Here is a 20793-nt window from a genome sequence, read left to right as displayed (position 1 = left end):
CAACTTATGCTGCCACGGATGCGTGGAAGAAGCCGGGATAACTGTATCGGTATGTGTAGGCTTACGGTAAATTTTGAACTGATGCCTGTTGTTTACTTTAGTGATTGTTAAATCTAGAAAATTCAATGAGTTGTCTTGCTCTAGTTCCTTTTTAAACTTAATTTTTGGATGCTTACCATTAATTTCAGCAATAAATGCATCCAGCAGGCCCATACTACCCGTCCAACAAATAATCAAATCATCCACGTATCTAAAATAGTATAATATATTATTGTTGCCCACAATATGCTGGTTCTCAAAATGGTCCATAAAAATATCAGCCATTAAAGGACTTAGTGGTGAACCCATAGCCAAACCATCACTTTGCAAATAATACTGTCCCCCAAATCTGAAATAATTTTGTTTCATACAAATCGCTGTTAGATCTATCAATTCATCTACTTCCCCTGGATGTAAACGTTGCCTTTCAAAAAGACCCTTAATAATCTCCAAAGTCTCTCCATATGGCACATTTGTAAACAAACTGTCTACATCCAATGAAAGAAGAACAGCATTATCTGGTATGTTAATGTCCTGGATCTTTTCTATTAACTGCAAGCTATTTTTCAAGCAATATTTCGGCTGGAACTGGGACTTGTCTCTTATAATGGAATTCAACCTTTTTGCCAGATTATAAGTTGGCGCACCCAAATATGAGACCACTGGACGAACTGGGATATTATCCTTATGAATTTTGGGAAGTCCATAAAGAATAGGAGCTCGTGGATTCATAGGCACAACCATACTCTTCTGATGTTCGGTTTCAAAAACAAACGAAGAATTCTTAACTGCTTGTCTAAGATCTTTCTGGAAACCTAGAGTTGGGTCTCTTTGCAATCTCGAAAATCCGTCACCTTGAATAAGGTCTAGTACTTTCTGATTATACTGTCCCTTCTCCATAATCACAATGCAGTTGCCTTTATCTGCCTTTGAAACCACCAAATCACTGTCTTGCACTTTCTGTTGTATAGATCTTAGCAGCAAAACATCAGAATCAACACACGCACTCTGTGCTGGACTAGTACTCTTGATAACATTAGCCACCATGGTCTTTGTATCTACATCACCACGGCCCCGCACTATTGCAACCTCAGAATCCACTGCCAAATTTTCTAATGTTCTATGAGTAATTTTTGTCTGGAAATTATACTTCAAACCTTTATCTAAAAGCCCAATTTCATTTTCTGAGAACTCCACATTAGTTAAATTCTTGACTCGAGGATGGAAAACATGGTGAGTTGTTACTTGCACATCCCTTCTCCTTAAAAATGAACCAGAACTCGACTCTGTTAACCTATGCAATTTGTTAAGCTGGGTAGTATACATCTGGTGTGCAAGATCAGAAGCAAAGTATCTCGCCAGATGTATACTACCCAGCTTAACAAATTGCATAGGTTAACAGAGTCGAGTTCTGGTTCATTTTTAAGGAGAAGGGATGTGCAAGTAACAACTCACCATGTTTTCCATCCTCGAGTCAAGAATTTAACTAATGTGGAGTTCTCAGAAAATGAAATTGGGCTTTTAGATAAAGGTTTGAAGTATAATTTCCAGACAAAAATTACTCATAGAACATTAGAAAATTTGGCAGTGGATTCTGAGGTTGCAATAGTGCGGGGCCGTGGTGATGTAGATACAAAGACCATGGTGGCTAATGTTATCAAGAGTACTAGTCCAGCACAGAGTGCGTGTGTTGATTCTGATGTTTTGCTGCTAAGATCTATACAACAGAAAGTGCAAGACAGTGATTTGGTGGTTTCAAAGGCAGATAAAGGCAACTGCATTGTGATTATGGAGAAGGGACAGTATAATCAGAAAGTACTAGACCTTATTCAAGGTGACGGATTTTCGAGATTGCAAAGAGACCCAACTCTAGGTTTCCAGAAAGATCTTAGACAAGCAGTTAAGAATTCTTCGTTTGTTTTTGAAACCGAACATCAGAAGAGTATGGTTGTGCCTATGAATCCACGAGCTCCTATTCTTTATGGACTTCCCAAAATTCATAAGGATAATATCCCAGTTCGTCCAGTGGTCTCATATTTGGGTGCGCCAACTTATAATCTGGCAAAAAGGTTGAATTCCATTATAAGAGACAAGTCCCAGTTCCAGCCGAAATATTGCTTGAAAAATAGCTTGCAGTTAATAGAAAAGATCCAGGACATTAACATACCAGATAATGCTGTTCTTCTTTCATTGGATGTAGACAGTTTGTTTACAAATGTGCCATATGGAGAGACTTTGGAGATTATTAAGGGTCTTTTTGAAAGGCAACGTTTACATCCAGGGGAAGTAGATGAATTGATAGATCTAACAGCGATTTGTATGAAACAAAATTATTTCAGATTTGGGGGACAGTATTATTTGCAAAGTGATGGTTTGGCTATGGGTTCACCACTAAGTCCTTTAATGGCTGATATTTTTATGGACCATTTTGAGAACCAGCATATTGTGGGCAACAATAATATATTATACTATTTTAGATACGTGGATGATTTGATTATTTGTTGGACGGGTAGTATGGGCCTGCTGGATGCATTTATTGCTGAAATTAATGGTAAGCATCCAAAAATTAAGTTTAAAAAGGAACTAGAGCAAGACAACTCATTGAATTTTCTAGATTTAACAATCACTAAAGTAAACAACAGGCATCAGTTCAAAATTTACCGTAAGCCTACACATACCGATACAGTTATCCCGGCTTCTTCCACGCATCCGTGGCAGCATAAGTTGGCTGCTTTTCATTGTTATGTGCATAGAATGTTGACTGTGCCTCTTTCTGATGAACACTATCAGATTGAATTAAATAATATTTATCACTTAGCAGTTTCGAATGGTTACGATAAGTCTGTTGTGAATGGTATCATCAGGAAAAAGCGGAATAGTATGGTCAACACTATGTTGTATGCGGCACGATCCTCTGAACCGATTAAAAAATATAAAGCGAGCATAACTTATGTTGGCAAGTTGTCTGATGCAATTTACAAAATTTTGAAGTCTAACGACATTCCTGTGGCCTTTAAGACAAATAATACTTTGCACTCAAAGCTTTGCAATGGCAAAGATAAGATCGAGAATGGGAAAAAGTCTGGAGTTTATAAGCTTACCTGTGACGATTGCAATAAAGTGTATGTGGGGCAAACGGGCCGTAGTTTCACTACTAGGTATAAAGAGCATGTTGCGTCATATAGACATAACCATCCAGAGAAGTCCAATTTTGCAAAGCACTTATGAGATACAGGTCACACTTTATCTGAGAATCATTCTTTTGATATTTTACATGTTTGCGAAAAGGGATTGCGTTTGGGTGTTCTGGAACAACTGGAAATAATTAGGTACAACAATAGGGGCATGATTCTTAACGAACAATTGAATGTTGCGTCATCGCCGTTGTTACGAATTTTTCCATCTCACTCACACTTGCACGGTAGGGGGAGTGGTCAAGGTATAAATATGGCCGACCATTCTAGACAGGTCATTCCGTTGCCGGGCGTCAGACCGTCAACAACTCCTGAGGATGCCTCGTAGAGAGGCGAAACACGTGTCGAGGTTTATTCTTTTGGTGGTGGTTTGTTATATTTATTTGCGTATTTATTTTTGCGGTGGGAGGGTGGGAATATTAATTGCATGTAAAAATACGCAAGTAAGTATAACGGGTTAGCACTGATTGACTAGCACGTTATCTTTTCGCGGATTAGCTAAATAATATTTTGGTTTTAATCTTTCTCTTTTACTCCAATTAAGGGTAACTAGAGTGCCAGAGAAAGATTTGCAAACTTCGACCGCAATTTGCAAACTTCGGTGTTCGCAGTAGGCGGTAGCTGGCCCTCAGGACTCCAAAGAAATTACCGAAGCGTAATAATTGTATTTAAAACGCGATAAATTTCATCGGACCGGTTCTAAATAACCGACAAATAGTGTAGTAAATAAAGGTAGTGGACCCCGCAGTAATTCCTCAGCCAGAAAAAACTTTACAGTATGAAAAAGTATCAATAAATAAAAAGTATTGTATAAATTTCCAAATAATAATAATAATAGAATATGACCTTGTGGACCGCGAAGTACCGTACTACAAGTACTTACCTGCGCCTGTTCTCGAGAATGGTCGTGCCACGCTCTATTGGGATCGATCTATCATCACTGACAGGACTATTGTAGCCAATAAGCCTGATATTGTGATAATAGATCGATCGCAACGTCGGGCCGTGCTCGTTGACATCACCATCCCCCATGATGAGAATCTCGTGAAGGCCGAGAAGGACAAGTCCAGTAAGTACCTAGACTTGGCTCACGAGATAACCGCCATGTGGGATGTTGATTCGACGATCATTGTCCCGATAGTCGTTTCAGTAAACGGTCTAATAGCGAAGAGTCTCGACCAACACCTTGAGAGACTCTCGCTAGGTGGTTGGATCAAGGGTCAGATGCAGAAGGCGGTGATCTTGGACACGGCGCGGATAGTCCGCCGGTTCCTCTCTCTGCAGCCCTGACCACCGGTAGCTTGGGCCTTGCCCCGCTGCTGGCGGCACCCTAGGTTAGGTTTTTTATAATGTGTTTATATTAATTTTTATTGTTTTGTAAGTGTTTTTATATTTTACTTTTATATTCATATTATAAAATAACCTAACTTAAGATGAGAAATAAATAAAGAGAATAATAGAATTAATGTTTCAAGAAATTTACAACTCTCTGAGACAATGTCTTTCAGATCTATCTCTGAATCAGAAACCTATAAATACCTTGGTATGTCACAGTCGTTGGGTATTGAGGACGAGGGTATTAGACGGTCGGTGAAGGAGCGCTTTTTCAGTCGGCTCACAAAAGTCCTTAACAGTCTTTTGTCAGGAGGCAACAAAGTGCGCGCCTTCAACGCCTGGGTAATGCCCCTACTCACATACTCCTTTGGCATACTAAGGTGGACTCAGACCGAGCTGGACGCCCTGGATCGGAGGGTCCGATCACTGCTCACCACACATCGCATGCTACACCCACGCTCGTCAGTTATGAGATTGTACATCCCACGGAAGTGTGGAGGCCGAGGCTTCCTAAATGCCAAGGATCTCCACAACCGCGAGGTGTACAATCTTAGGAATTATTTCCTTAACAACGAGTGTGGGATGCATCGTGATGTGGTGGCAGTAGACAGGAACCTAACGCCGCTCTCCTTGGCAAACGAGAACTGGCGCAAACCTGTGGTACTAAGTACTGCGGATCGCAAGGCGGCATGGGAGAGTAAGGTGCTACACGGGCGGTTCTACAAGGCCCTCACGGGACCCGACGTGGACCTGCTCGCGTCGGTGAACTGGTTACGATTCGGGGACCTCTTCGGAGAAACCGAGGGTTTTGCCTGTGCAATTGCGGACGAAGTGATGATGACGAACAACTATCGGAAATATATCCTGAAGGACGGTACGGTCGACATTTGTCGGGCATGCCGCCGTCCCGGAGAGTCACTCAGGCATATCATTTCTGGTTGTTCTCATCTTGCTAACGGCGAGTACTTGCACAGACATAATCTCGTAGCCAGGATTATTCACCAGCAACTTGCTCTTCTATATGGCCTTGTGGACCGCGAAGTACCGTACTACAAGTACTTACCTGCGCCTGTTCTCGAGAATGGTCGTGCCACGCTCTATTGGGATCGATCTATCATCACTGACAGAACTATTGTAGCCAATAAGCCTGACATCGTGATAATAGATCGATCGCAACGTCGGGCCGTGCTCGTTGACATCACCATCCCCCATGATGAGAATCTCGTGAAAGCCGAGAAGGACAAGTCCAGTAAGTACCTAGACTTGGCTCACGAGATAACCGCCATGTGGGATGTTGATTCGACGATCATTGTCCCGATAGTCGTTTCAGTGAACGGTCTAATAGCGAAGAGTCTCGACCAACATCTTGAGAGACTCTCGCTAGGTGGTTGGATCAAGGGTCAGATGCAGAAGGCGGTGATCTTGGACACGGCGCGGATAGTCCGCCGGTTCCTCTCTCTGCGGCCCTGACCACCGGTAGCTTGGGCCCTGCCCCGCTGCTGGCGGCACCCTAGGTTAGGTTTTTTATAATGTGTTTATATTAATGTTTATTGTTTTGTAAGTGTTTTTATATTTTACTTTTATATTCATATTATAAATAACCTAACTTAAGATGAGAAATGAATAAAGAGAATAGAATTAATGTAAATACCTGAAGTCTTAAATCGTTAATATATTTTTACGGAAAAATGCTCCGTTCAAACTTTCTTCACGCGGACATATTCATGTAACGTATTGCAACTATATATTATTATGAAATATCAAAAAAAATATCGCAATAAAGATACCAATATTAATAAAATATAATTTTTTGACGTGTCTTGGACCGGAAAATTGCTCCGTCTAATTTTTTCACTGGAATGCCATTTTATTGCAGTTTTATACCTACAAAATGAAAATCTAAAAAAAATTCCATGTAACTGTACTATTTTCAGAAATTGCCTCGCTGTGGAAAATTTCTCTATCCATTTTATCTATTGAATTAAGTTCACAGTTTTCTTTCTATTCAACTATAAAAACATCCAAAAAATAACGAGCGTATTAAAAACTAAACATATCAGGAGCAGTGTGTAGGGAGCGGGGTGTACAAGGGATGATATTTCTTTTGGATATTTTGGATTTAAGTGTATACGTGACTACTTAGTACATATTTAAAAAGAAATCAGGCTGAGAAATTTTCCACTCTCAGTTTTTAATAGTTCTAAAATACATAAATTTGGGTAGGTATGCATTTTTTATTGATTTTCTTACCCACTACGCCAAATTATATTCTAAGATCATTTAAGAAGAAAAAAATGACAGAGCAATTTTCCGATGAAAATGAGCGACAAAAAAAGGAATTATCATAAAAAAATATTCTCATGTTTGACAAAAGTTTTAGATTTTTTTCTAGTATTCCATACTGATACAAATAACTTATTTGGTAAAATAATTTTGGACGGAGGAATTACTCAGTTCAATATATATACAGATTTGTATTTTTACGTATAAATACCTAACTTAAATAGGAGTGTTTATTTTTTGATATTTATATGTTAGTTTCGGCTCATACTATACCTACCTACAATAACCAAGCAAAATTTCATCGACTGAGAAATTAATGCATGGGTCTCCATACAACAACTTGCTTCATTTACTACACTAAATGCGGTTCTAACAAGTTAACAACACTTGAATCCCTAATTACACCTTAAGGCGACGGTAGCGCTGGGTAAAATTTCAGATTCTGTCAATTTACCCCATTTCACACACAAGCGCACTTCACGCACACTACCTCACTTTACTGGGACAGGTCAGTGACCCATCATGTTTTTTTAAGATTGAACTTTTAGTTTAGTATTGACCACTAGCCTCCTTTGAGGGTAAAAGCATTCCATTTAAAGACGAAAGAGAAACAATGCATTTAATCTTGCTTTCCTTGTCTGTTCATGTCACACGTGACGTACCTATTTAATTCATTTGATTGTTGACTGTTTTACTACCTACTATTGCTTTGTCGAGATACGCGTTTTGTACAATTAAAGCGAATAAAACAAGATGTCATTAAGTCAGATGTAAAATGTTATTTACTACTCTATACGGTTTTTCATAAGGTGCAAAATCCATTCAATAGGAATTTAAATAAATAAAGTTTCAGCAGGGTGGCAATTCCATTTTGTCGGATAAAGCGAAACAGAATAGTTCTATCGAACCTGCTTACAAATTTTCACGAGAATCAGTTGAGAAATGTGATCTGCAAAGGAGAACATACAAAAGCATTTTTGCCCAAGCTGAAACGGAGACCTTTGCTAACGCTCGGCCAATGATGGTTTAGGTACACCTATAAAAAATGATTGTCCCTGCTGTAATTTTAATATCTTTATATTTCAACCGGTATAGTTTTACCTTCAAAAATAATCGGTATCGCTAAACAATAGCGGTACCTTACTACTTATACGTTCACGAAATCGGTATCTGCATAACTTGATTGTTAGTAAACTAACCTGGAAAATAATCTCATAATCACCGAAACATTTATGTACAGTCACCTGCAATAATATGTTACGTCATTAGCGCCAACTTTGCCTCCAGGGAAACTTTGCCCAAAACGACAATTTTAAACAAATTCGTTAATGTAGAAAAATTGATAATAGTTATGGCCACCCTGCTGTTTTTAGTAGAAAATTGGTTATATTTCTGACAAAGTATATGCCAAACTTGTGCATAACTTGACTTGGGAATTTTGAGTTTGAGCGAGTTGTCTAATATAGGGTATATTTCGGCGGGCAAAAAATTGATAAATAATGAATGCAAGTAGAAAAAATTGAGAACCCTTTGACAAATATTTCCGGGTTTCAGTTATAACACATGAAGCATAGATTATGTCTATTGAGATTTAAACTAATAAGGCCTAAATACACAAAAGTTTTAGCGGTGGGCAAAGTAATCCGGTAATTTACCATCCATTCCAACATTGCCCACCACCAAAAACGGATTAGGGTTGTCACTTTCATCTAATTTACCCAACTTCGCAAGTAAAAGAAGGTTATGTTTGTACACTAAAATAAGTTTATAAATATATACTGTATTTAATTTGTCTTATTATCCTTTATTTAGATGTTTTATCCCGTTAACGAATGAAAACACAACAAAAATCATATTTTTGGTCATTAAACTATTGTAACAGATTTTCTCAAAAGTGACAACCCTAGCCTTTGTAAAATGCTTAGGCGAGCCTTATTTGGAAATGGCCAAAAACGGGTAGGCAACATTGCCCAGCAAATTTATTTAAAAGTTTTTACACTTATCGCTAAGTTATTAACAGGGAATGGTAGGATTGCCCAAAACCTTTAAGTGATCCTTAGACATCATCATCATATATACGAGCTGTATTTGAATACCAAATTGACGTGGGCAATGTTGGCGAAAACCCCGGATATTTTTTTATTTGCCCGCCCTCTAAAACGCAAAAAAATGGGTAAAAACACGATAAAAAAATGTTTTCTTCACATAAACTGATGCGTTTGATCACAATGGACGTGCTGAGCAAAAAAAAGTCATATGATGTGATTTTTTTTGAGAAATTCGTGTTTAAAAAAAAGCGGGCAAAGTTGATGATAATGAGTAATGACGGTACCTACTCTTCGAAGGTCGCAAAAATATGTGACATGCTCTTATGGTTATGTTTGTACACTAAAGATCGACAGACAAGAAGGTATAAGATCGTGTCAGATATTTTTGCGGCCTTCGTTGTGTAACATAAATTGCAGGTGACTGTACATTTGGAATAATTATTTTATTTAGTTTCAACGAAAGTTTCAAGTTTAGTACGAAAATACTTCAGATAAGCAATATGCACAAAATGTAGACCTAATCGAAATAAAACATTGCTTTTTATAGTAAATTTATAAAACATTCGATACATAGGTATACATAACAATAACCAGGCCATAACGCTATTGGCCTGTAAGCTTCATCTCGGTCTCCAAAGCCGCAAAAACTTGCTAGTACTTAGTGCTGGTCTAGCCTTTATTTTTTCTTGAAGATTTTCAGAGAACAGCACGTACACGCATTATACATATAGACGGAACGAACGGCATAATCATAATAATTTCTTCGTCGCAATCCATGGTATTACAGATCTAGTTACAAGACTTTCAGGTATTACTTATACGAATTACATAACTCTTCCTGTTAATAGGCAATATTTTAATATAAAAGTTCTATAATATAATACAAGATTACAGTTGTCATCAAAATTCATTGACATACAGAAGTCAAATACGTTTTTAAAATGACGCAAAATGATACCAGCATAATAAAAATTGATCCCAATCAGTAAAGATGAGTCTTTAAACTTTTTTCATTTAGCGAGTTTTGAAGGAAGATAATACTTAAATTCGACTGTAATCGTATTTTTTAAGATAGTTTACTGCGGTTTTCAACAATAATGACCCGTAAATAACAGCAAATGAAATTTAAATGAGACGCGAGCTGATATTTATATACCCTATTTTTTGAAATACATTTTATCTACTGGTATGCTTTCTCGTGTGCGTATATGATTTAATGTCAATATAATTGTCAAAAGCAAGAAAATCAAGCTGTCATTTTCATTTGAAGAAGTACACGTGTGCTCCGGTGTAGCCCCAACGGGCATCTGACTTGAAGAAGAATTTTGAGTGATGTCGTCAATGTATGGAAATTGTTCGAAAGTTTACATTTGAGATTGAATTTCTGTGTTGTCTTTGTGAGTAAAAATATAAATCGATAATAAATTGGTAGCTGAATTATCTAGCTTCCAAAATCATACAATAATTCAATTACTGTCAAAGACAAAATTGTTTTGCTTCTGTCTCAAACGGAACTCCATATTTTGATTTTTTGATACTTTTAGTGTCGATTTGTAGAGAATAACAGCAAATTAAAAATATAATGGCATAAAGAGTCGGTACACGGTTTCTTCGTGAATAAATTTACGTGTAATTTAATGCAATTATCAAACATTTATTGAACAAATTATGGTTACAAAGTGAGGTCTAAATCGAAAACGTCATATACCGGCCCCTTAAGCGGCTTAAGGCCCTCAGAGTTCCATTTTAGAATTGTTTGCTTCGTTTAGGATTCATAATTCATAAGTTCATAACGAAGGCGCCGAGAATCCATACTAATATTATAAAGGCGAAAGTGTGTCTGTCTGCCTGTCTGTTACCTCTTCACGCTGCTGAACCGATTTAGTTGAAATTTGGTATAGAGATAGTTTAAGTCCCGGGGTAGGACATAGGATAGTTTTTATGTAGGAAATCATCCCTGAAGAGAGTGCAAAGGGGGATGGAATTGAAAGAGTTAATGAATTGCCTAATAATTGAAGTAGGTAAGCAATGCGCGAATTGAATGATTGCTATTAGCACTATCCAGGCGCTATACTTACTTTAGCTGCTGTCACTAATTCCACGCAGACGAAGTCGCGAGCTTTTGCTAGTACTTAATATCATATTCGTACCTTCTTATGACACATTCTACTATTGAAACAAGGTTTACAACAATTTAATTACAACCCATCATTTTAGGCTTAGGTACCCCACTCGATAGACTCGAAATATTTTTTTTAAGCCAAAAGTTTAGTAGAATAACACCAAGAATAGTATGCAGCGGATTTGATAGCTCTCGCAGTGCAAGTGTTATTTTAAACGTCAAACTTCTATGAAATTATGACGTATAAATGACACTTGCACTGCGTGGGCTATCAAATCCGCTGCAGACTTTTTATGGACCGACTCTAGCCATAAACCGTTTATTTATAATTTAATATGCCTACCTACACAGTGACATTCGCGCAATAAAGACTAGTTAAGTAAACGACATCATTCATTAGTATCAGTTCAGCTACCTACTTATTAGTTAAGAGGGAACATTTAAATCCTCGTAAGGCCCAATGATGATGATGTGTTCTTGAGTGGAGACTGCGACTCGTCAAACGTAGTGTAGGACGCCCTCCGACCAGGTGGGTTGACGATCTGCGAAAGACTGCAGGCAGATGCTGGATGCGGCAAGCTGAAGACAGGGCGCTTTGGCGCTCTTTAGGGGAGGGCTATGTCCAGCAGACTAATATAGCCTGATGATGAAGGCCCAATGTGCATTAAAATGTACATTCGATTCTTTCAAGAAACAAATAAACTAGCATTTTTTTGGGTCACTGCTTTCTCACTTAAACGAAATTCATCCCAATTTACTACACAACAAGGTTTAATTTATGGGCCACCCCACACTAGCGTCTTTCGAGCGTCGTCTTGCCAGCGCCCGCAAAACGGCGACGCAACTTTTGCGTTGCGTCAACACAACGTCTGCGCGACGGTAGCAGCGTTTATCGAGTGCCAGCGACTCATCAGCGTCCATGCAGCGACGACGCGACGTCTCTAACGTCTTTCTAACGTCGGCATTTTGCCAGCGTTTTGTCAGCGCCTGCACAGCGTTCTTGCCCTGACGCGGGCGCTAACGAGACGCTAAGTGTGGGGTGGCTCTAAATTTTTGCGTCCACGTAGATTTGTTAGAAATATTTAAACATTACAACTTTTGAAGATTTTGAAGTACCTAGGTAGGTTATATTCGTAAGTATAGTATAATTATATACTTATATGTTTTTCAAAGTCGAAAAGGGGGGGCAATGCTAATGCATAGATAGACAGATATACAGACGATGAAAGGAAGACGTCAAGTCAAAAGAATTGGGCGCTGGATCTAATGCAGAAATTGGAAATAAGCGCGGCCCGGTCGGCTGTCGCTTTCGAAGAGCCAGTGGCACATTCTTAACCATTAGTTATCCGCTGCACGGGGCATTCTAGAAAAGTGTCGGAGACGTGACGCATTATTTAACACTTCTGGGGCCTAGCCAAGATGAAAATCTATTGCACTACAACGAAACGTCTGTCTCTCCTCTCTATTCTCTATCACTCTTCCATATTAGTGTGACAGAAAAAGATGACGTTTCGTTGTCGTATCGCAAGCGATTGATCTTGGCTGCCTAGCCCCTGATAAAGGTACAGTCGCCATCAGACATATCGGAGCGGCCAGTGCTCAAAAATTTCTGAACAAGCACTTGACAATAGAGGCGTGTTCAGATATTTATGAGGGCCTTGGCCGCTACGATATAGGTACCTATCTGATGGCGATTGTACGAATCCGATATTTGGCATTATAATCATGAAAAACTGAACTTAGCTTTAAATTCAGTGGTACTTATATAATGCAGATGTCTGCAGTTTTAACGTAGCTGCCAGACGTGTGACATCTCCGAAAAGGTAGACCTTTTTTGGAATGTAATATATGATGACTATGGCGCCACCTGGGTGTGAGACATATTATTATTATTGACCGAGCGAAGGTCTCAGTTTAAGCTTGGGAATAAAATATTTTGTGTGTCCGAATGTTCTTCTCTGCAAGTCGCATTTCTCAACCATTCTCATGAAAGCAGGTTTTATAACTATTAATTACATGCATGATTTTTTTTTGCCTTGGGGTTTCGTGAGCTCTACACCTCACAGAAACACTGAATAGGTTGATGATGTCAACCCATGAAAGTTGCAATTTTTCATATGCCGCACGTGCGCTGTCTATGCTTGTACCTATTTGACACACGGCTAGCAACTCCAGAGGGTTAACAATTAATTTACTCGTAAGTAGGTATAGTCAAGGCTCGGAACCGGTTTTTTTCAAAGCCCCGATGGCCCAATATTATTCATGATTTTATGCTCTTTACGTAGGATTAAACATCATGTAATAGGTAACATCTTCGTATTATTAGATTTTCCCATTAAAATGAAATAATATATCAAAGAACGAAAAAGAACGTAATAATACCGGTATTTTTTGTATGAAGATCCGGTTCCGAGCCATGGGTATAGTTATGTATATTTAGATTAGGTACTTATGAAATTTAGAATCTCATAAATAAATCAGCGCTAGTTTCTTGAAAAAAGTATGACTAGTAAAAAGTTAACTGTAGCTTAATGCGCAGTTACCGTGACGCCACTGGCCCTCCGTATGCGGTCAAAGACCCAGATCCACACCTTGCTCTTGGAGAACTTGGTTTGGCAAACTCGCGAATAGTGATGTGCTTGATAACGCTATCGATACATCGATGTCGATAGTTTTAAGTTTGTTTATTTTTGTCTTATGCATGTGTTTGTTCTAGGTAGGTATATGTATGTATAGTTTGTCAAAGGACTGTCTCATTTCAATCATAGACAGAGAGAATCATACTATCTTTGTCTTATACTAGTACTAGTACCCATAAGAACAGGATGAGTATACTTTTCCTGGTTCTTACTGACTGACAAATTGGTTTGACCAACTATAATATCAATATCAATAGATATTTTTTTTTTCAAAATTGATTTTAAACGATCTAAATATAAATGAAGTCACAGTTATATAATAAGTATAAATTTACATATTATTTATATGTACTAGTACAAATTTTACATGGTTAGGTCCGATGCGCCTAAAGTATTTACTGAATCGTATTTCGTTGGAAGACAATAAACATTGTCCCAGATCGTCATGTCATATCGTTCAAATATTTAAGATAGAATAGAATAATTAATTAATTATTTGTGACGAACTGTATATTTAAGAACTAAATATGTACTTATGGGTTGCAAGAAATAAATACCTACTGAATACTAACAGTTTTAATTAAGAAATAATATGTAAAGTAATGAATTAAAACCATTTTAGACATAGGTTCTTATGTCTTTTTTGTAGTGGGTCTTGGAGTGTAAGTAAGGTTTTGTCTAAAATGTAAAATAAGTGCATTCCCGTTGCCATCCCGATGGGACCAATCCCGAAACAGCGAAATAAAATTACCCTCCCATAGAAAATAGACCAGCCAAAATGTATGAAATAGACAAATATTTTTTCGCGATTTCGAGGTTGGTTCCATAGTAAAAGTTGCTTAGTATAATCTCAAAATCTTCCTGGCAACGGGAATACACTTACTATTTAGCCACCCTGTATACATTTTCATTTTTATTCCATATGGAAGTAAATCTTTAGTCGTTAATTAGGCCGCTTGCCATCCCATTTTTCAGTAGAAAAGGCGGCAAATTCTAAGATGTAGACGCAAAGCTACGTTCTTTCCTTGTAATTTTGAATTTCGCACCTTTCCACTTACAAATTTGGTTTGCCTGCCTATGTAAACTATCGATAAGTTTCCTGACATCACTAGACGCGATGGAGAGCTAGTCCCTCTCTGTCCCTCCCACCCAGTGGCTCGCGCGAGATCAAACTTAGTAACCCAAGCGATACTCCGCGCGTCGCATGCGTGGCCGGCTTTACGATCTGCCGTGTATGTAAGCTTTGTAAACAAAACTTTTTTTTATTTGTGAAAGTGGCCAGTTGCAACGGACTTGGATTATGGATTAGGAGGTATTTTTGTTTTTTTTATTATTATCTATGTTTTGGTTTGAGATGATTGCTACGATATTCGACTCGGTTTTCCTGACCTAGGTCATGTTCATGCCCTAACATCAGCTATTTTCCTAATATAGGCCACCTAGTTTAAATATAGAGTTGTGTGTCGCCTAATGAGGCCCTCTTGCACCATCCCACTAACCCGGGGTTAAGCGATCAAACCGTTAACCTAGTGTCAAATTGTACTGGTACCATGGCAACTCCGGGTTTAACCGGTTAACCCCGGGTTAGTGGAAGGAATGGTGCAAGTGGGCCTAAGGCTGCTGAGGTTAGGATGGTTCACTATACTTCCAAATAACACAGACGTTGATATTTGAATATTATAAAATATACTACTTATGGCCACTTGCATCAACCCACTAACCCGGGTTAACCGGAGGAGTTACCATGATTACCAGTACAATTTGACACTGGGTTAACGGTTTAACCGCTTAACCCCGGTTTACTGGGATGGTGCAAGTGGCGCTTACTGTTTTATAGGTGACAACATTAGGTCAACTAAACTAGTTCTCATAGCTGTGCAAGAGTGAGATTCAAATATTTAAAGTTTACGAGTTTTGACTATGAATATCTTTTAGAATTAAGTTACAAAAGCAAATAATGTTATGGCAAGTCAACATTCTGCATACTTGATTCTAAAGCAGTCAGCCTAGCCTATGAACGCAAGTAAAATATTCGGCCTAGTTGACGCTTAAGCAGTCAGGGTAGGCCATGGACGCATGTAAGCCCTCATGGCTTACACTTTTGATCATACGGTATGATGATTGATATTTTGAAGGACCAAAAAGACGTCATATTGGAAGTTGAAATGACATCAATGGCGTCATGAATTTTGTCTGGACGAAAAGGCACACGTAAAAGGCCTTAACACTTTCGGCGCCGGACGCCCCGTCTCCTTTCCAGTACAAAATGAACACTCATACGTGTTCTTGGCAGTGAAAGTGTTAAGGGATCTATTGCTATAATAGATTATGCCTCCACAGATGTGAGTTAATTCCCATTTTAACTCGACCTTGAAATTCGTAATGGCCTCTACAAACGTCAACGTACTCCCATGTGATTTGCAATAAGTATTAGGTACCCTACATTGCGGCATTTAATCGATCGATTGCATTCGTTGCTCCTGCTTAGCTGGCAATTATCTATGCCATTTGTTGTACCGTCTGTAGAAGCCTTAAGACGAAACAGGAGCTGAGTTTTAAATATTTTAGGTAAATATACCCGTCTCGCTAACGGAAGCGGCACCTAAAAGTAGTGCGATAAGGACAAGGCGAAAAATCCTGCGTAAAAATCTCAAAAATCGAGGTTTCGTACTCCTCTGTTTCCTCCTCCAAAACTTAACCAATCGTAACCAAATTTGGAAATCTAATAGATTATGAAATTATCTGTGTCGGACCGTTTTGCTTTTTTGGCTAATTGATATCAGTTTTGAATGCCACGCCTCTCATTGCGGCATAGTCAATTAGGCCATTTTGATGGCCATTTTTGAAGGGCTCTAGCGCCTAAAAAAACAAAAATATCAAAAAAAGCAAAACGGTCCGACACAGATATTGACAATATTAATCTGTGTTGAAAAAATCATTGCTCTAGCTTCAAAAACCACGGAGGAAAACGAGGAGTACGTTTGTATGGAGAAATGACCACTCCCGTTGGCTCTTAACAACTGCACATAATAGTAGTTCAAATATAGCCGGTCTAACAAGTTTGTCACTAGCAAAAGGCGCGATATTGGGACGATTACGCTTCGCTTTAAATTTGCCGCTCTTTTCTACTGACGGAAAGGGCTTGGCAGACTTATACAGGGTGGCTAAAAATAACTGCATTCCCGTTGCCGGGGAGGTTTTGGGATTATACTGAGCAACTTTTACTATGGCGCCAACCTCGAAATGGCAAAAAAATTTGGCTGTCTCATACATTTTGGCTGGTCCATTTTCTATGGGAGGGTAAAAATTTTTTCGCGATTACGTTGTTGGTCCCATAGTAAAAGTTGCTTACTATGATCCCAAAACCTCTCTGGCTACAAGAATGCAGTTATTTATTAGCCATCGTGTATATTCCGGCCCGAAGTAAAGTAGCCACTATAGCCAGTATAAATAACGGCGAAGGACGCAGAGAAAGCAAGGTCGGTATAAGGATGTGCGACCTACATGGCCTACATTATATGATGGTCCTTTCATTCATGGTGGCCACTTTCTAAGCGTAATGTTTATTCATGTTATGACTTAATTTGGTCGTTTTAAGTGGTTTTGACGTAAATGTCATTGTTACCCTTGCCTGCGAATACCACTTACCCATTCCTAGTTCCTCGCCTAGGCGGGATGCGTAAATGCATTCCTCCACGTAAAAAAACAAAAGATTTACCGAACTGTGATCCTTAACACTTATTACAATGCATATCTACCTATATACGCTAAACATAATACTCATTGCGCTATAAAATAAAAAAACAAATTTCGCACTCTTGCTATGACTTTACCTCTATCTCAATATTTTTTAACAATTATGGCCTGGATGCGAGTATGGCATGGGGGAGAACAATCTCACACCCGAGGATGCCGAAGACCGGGCAAAGTGGAGAAGACTGAGCAGGAAAGCGGACCCCGGCGCCAGGCCGGGAAAACGCTAGGTCGAAGAAGAAGATGGCCTGGATGCGAGTCCTTTAAGCCACCGCTATCTCAATATTGCAGTAGTATTCAAGTTCAGTACTTTAAGCGAACCCTGGCGCCAGGCCGGGAAAACGCTAGGTCGAAGAAGATTCAAGTTCATTACTGTCTTAGAATAAACTCACTTCTGCATTGGATGCATTTTAATAAGAGTAAAAAAAAGCCGGACTACTACTAGCGCGAGAGGAAGATAAAATACTTTCTCGCAGTCGAGAAACTATCTACGCATACATTAGTGATAATTGTGCATAATGTAGTGTAGTCAGGCGATATAGTCACACATGGAGACTAATTTCTGCTAAAGCCTGACCGTGAATCACGTGCCATGTTGCGGAATTTCACTGGAACTAAGTTTTTCATACTATTCCAAACGACAGTTCATCTATTCATTGCGGACTACGAGCCGTCCTACCGTTAAGCCGTTTGTAGGACGGCTCGTAGTCCGCAACCCCCATACACAATCCTACCCAACGAGGCGGACTACGAGGCGGACTACAAGGTAGGAGTGTGAATGGGGGGGCTTTATTCTCATGTATAGGGTGTGAACCCTGTACATGAGAATAACACCGCTCTCTTGACAATTATCATTATTTATACGAGCCACGATGCAAATTATTTCGTCTAGTACCACGCAACAATTTTGTTTATTTTAATAAATTTTACACATGAACATAAAATGACCCAGCAATGGGAACCATAATAGCAATGTTTAATGTAGTTTATTTTGATCGTATAATAAAATTGCATGAGACTTTTATTGCTGAAAAAAAGGACTTTTCAAAAACGTTGTCCAAATCATATTGTACTCTCCTACAGCACTGCTGCATGCATGGGCTCGAAACAAAATTAACAGTAGGTACATTGGCAGAGCCCTATTGCTTTCCCTAGTAATAGCCCTTTTCACATATGTTGTACCTAATCCTACCCGTCAATAAAAAAATAAAAAATCATTTTTTTTTTCTTTCAGTACAAACGGTATTTCTTGTATTTGGATTTAGTTATTGCAGAGTATTACCATATAAAATTAAATTACATTAGTATAAGCATTAAATATTAGTAATTTTTAAACAAAAACATCATTTTTGAACAAACGCGAGAACCTCAAAAAATGGTCTCACTAGACGAAAACATGTGCATCGGGGCTCGTAATACCTATTATTGGTCAGGCTTTACAACAGTGTGGTTTTACTCATCACTTTAAAAAGTACGACATTTTTTTTGAGTAATTTGTTTAATGGGGATCCCATCATGCCCCAATGATTCTTCGGGCATGATGGGATCCCAGCCATTGCTAATGACCTTCGATCTAAATCCCTTAGTTTTGTAATGTTTTTTGTAGTTTATCATATTAACAACAACGGCTTTAAACAATATCGTGTCCCATATTTACTTTAAAGTTCATTGTCTTCGAGATATTTGGCATCAAATTTGAACAATTTTTCCCAACCAAAACTTTTTTGTTTATGCTTGTCCTCTCCATATTAACCTAGGTAATAAAAAAAAAACTTTTAATAAACCTGCTTCTGTTTAGTAATAGAGGGGTCCTGTCATTGTAAATTTTGTAGTCACTGTAAATTTACTGCCATCTATCGACACACGACTAAAACTCAAAATGAAAACGTATAAAGTTATCAAAAAACTTATATATATGGATAAATTATTTTATTATTTTTATATCAGTTTGATCCATGTTCATTCACTGATATCTATGTGTTAAAATTGTTAAATATGAAACGGTGTCGTCACGCCATCTAGCCGAGGATAGGCTAAAGGTGTGTGCGCCATCTATTCGAGAATGACTTTTACTTGAATTCCGAGGCACGTTTTTTCCTTAGACTTTATTCGTCTTATACGAAGTTACATATGTCTTTGGTACAAGTAATAAATTTCCTATACATGACGTACATATGTACGTCAAGTTTAATGTGTACTACTCTTATTAGTAATATACCTACTTACTACGAGTAGGTTCTACTACTAACCACGAGTAAAAATCGTCAAAATTAAGTTTAGCGCGTTATGCTTCTTAAGCACAAAAACCAGCCAAGTGCGAGTCGGACTCGCGCACGAAGGGTTCCGTACCATTACGCAAAAAACGGCAAAAATATGGGAGCCCCACTTAAATATTTATTTTATTCTGTTTTTAGTATTTGGTGTTATAGCGCCAACAGAAATCATCTGTGAAATCTGTGAAAATTTCAACTATCATGGTTCATGAGATACAGTCCGATGACAGACAGACAGACGGACACTGGAGTCTTAGTAATAGGGTCCCGTTTTTACCCTTTAGGTACGGAACCCTAAAAGTACTTGCGCGTAAGCAATGATTGCTTGCTCTACTAACATGTCTAACAACTAGCAATTTATCACCAGATTACAATGTTTGACTTTGAGGGAGTAACACACGAAAGACACACATAAATAAATAAATAATAATAAATATTATAGGACATTTTTACACAAATTGACTAAGCCCCACAGTAAGCTCAAGAAGGCTTGTGTTGTGGGTACTCAGACAACGATATATATAATATATAAATACTTAAATACATAGAAAACAACCATGACTCAGGAACAAATATCTGTATCATCATACAAATAAATGCCCTTACCAGGATTCGAACCCGGGACCATCGGCTTCATAGGCAGGGTCACTACCCACTAGGCCAGACCGGTCGTCAGCACATAATGATGACAAGTTATGGACCTTGGCTTTATTGAAATATGGTCCAAAGTGGGTTACTTTTGAGTTTTGGTGAGGAAAACACCATTGTTTTGATTTGGGGTTAATCTGAAACCTCCAGTTGATGAGTATATTTTTTCCTTTAGTTAAAAAAAAGGTTTAATGAGTTCTTTTTGGTAATTGCGTATTTTTGGTTTATATTTGAAATTCTTATACCTTTAAACTTGCAATTATTCTATACTAGCTTTTGCCCGCGGCTTCGCACGCGCAGGAGAGTTTTTTTAATAATCTATGTACTTTAATGGTTTTAGGTATTTTGAATGTAAACAAACCGTTTAAGATGATAATTATTTTAAAAACGATGTTTGTGTACTGTTCAATTATTAGAAGGTATATATTAGTAATCTTATAATTTTGTAGCTCAAAAAAT

The sequence above is a fragment of the Cydia splendana genome, chromosome 21 (assembly GCF_910591565.1).
Source record: "Cydia splendana chromosome 21, ilCydSple1.2, whole genome shotgun sequence".
NCBI lineage: Eukaryota > Metazoa > Arthropoda > Insecta > Lepidoptera > Tortricidae > Cydia > Cydia splendana.
Note: the sequence above shows the minus strand (reverse complement) of the source record.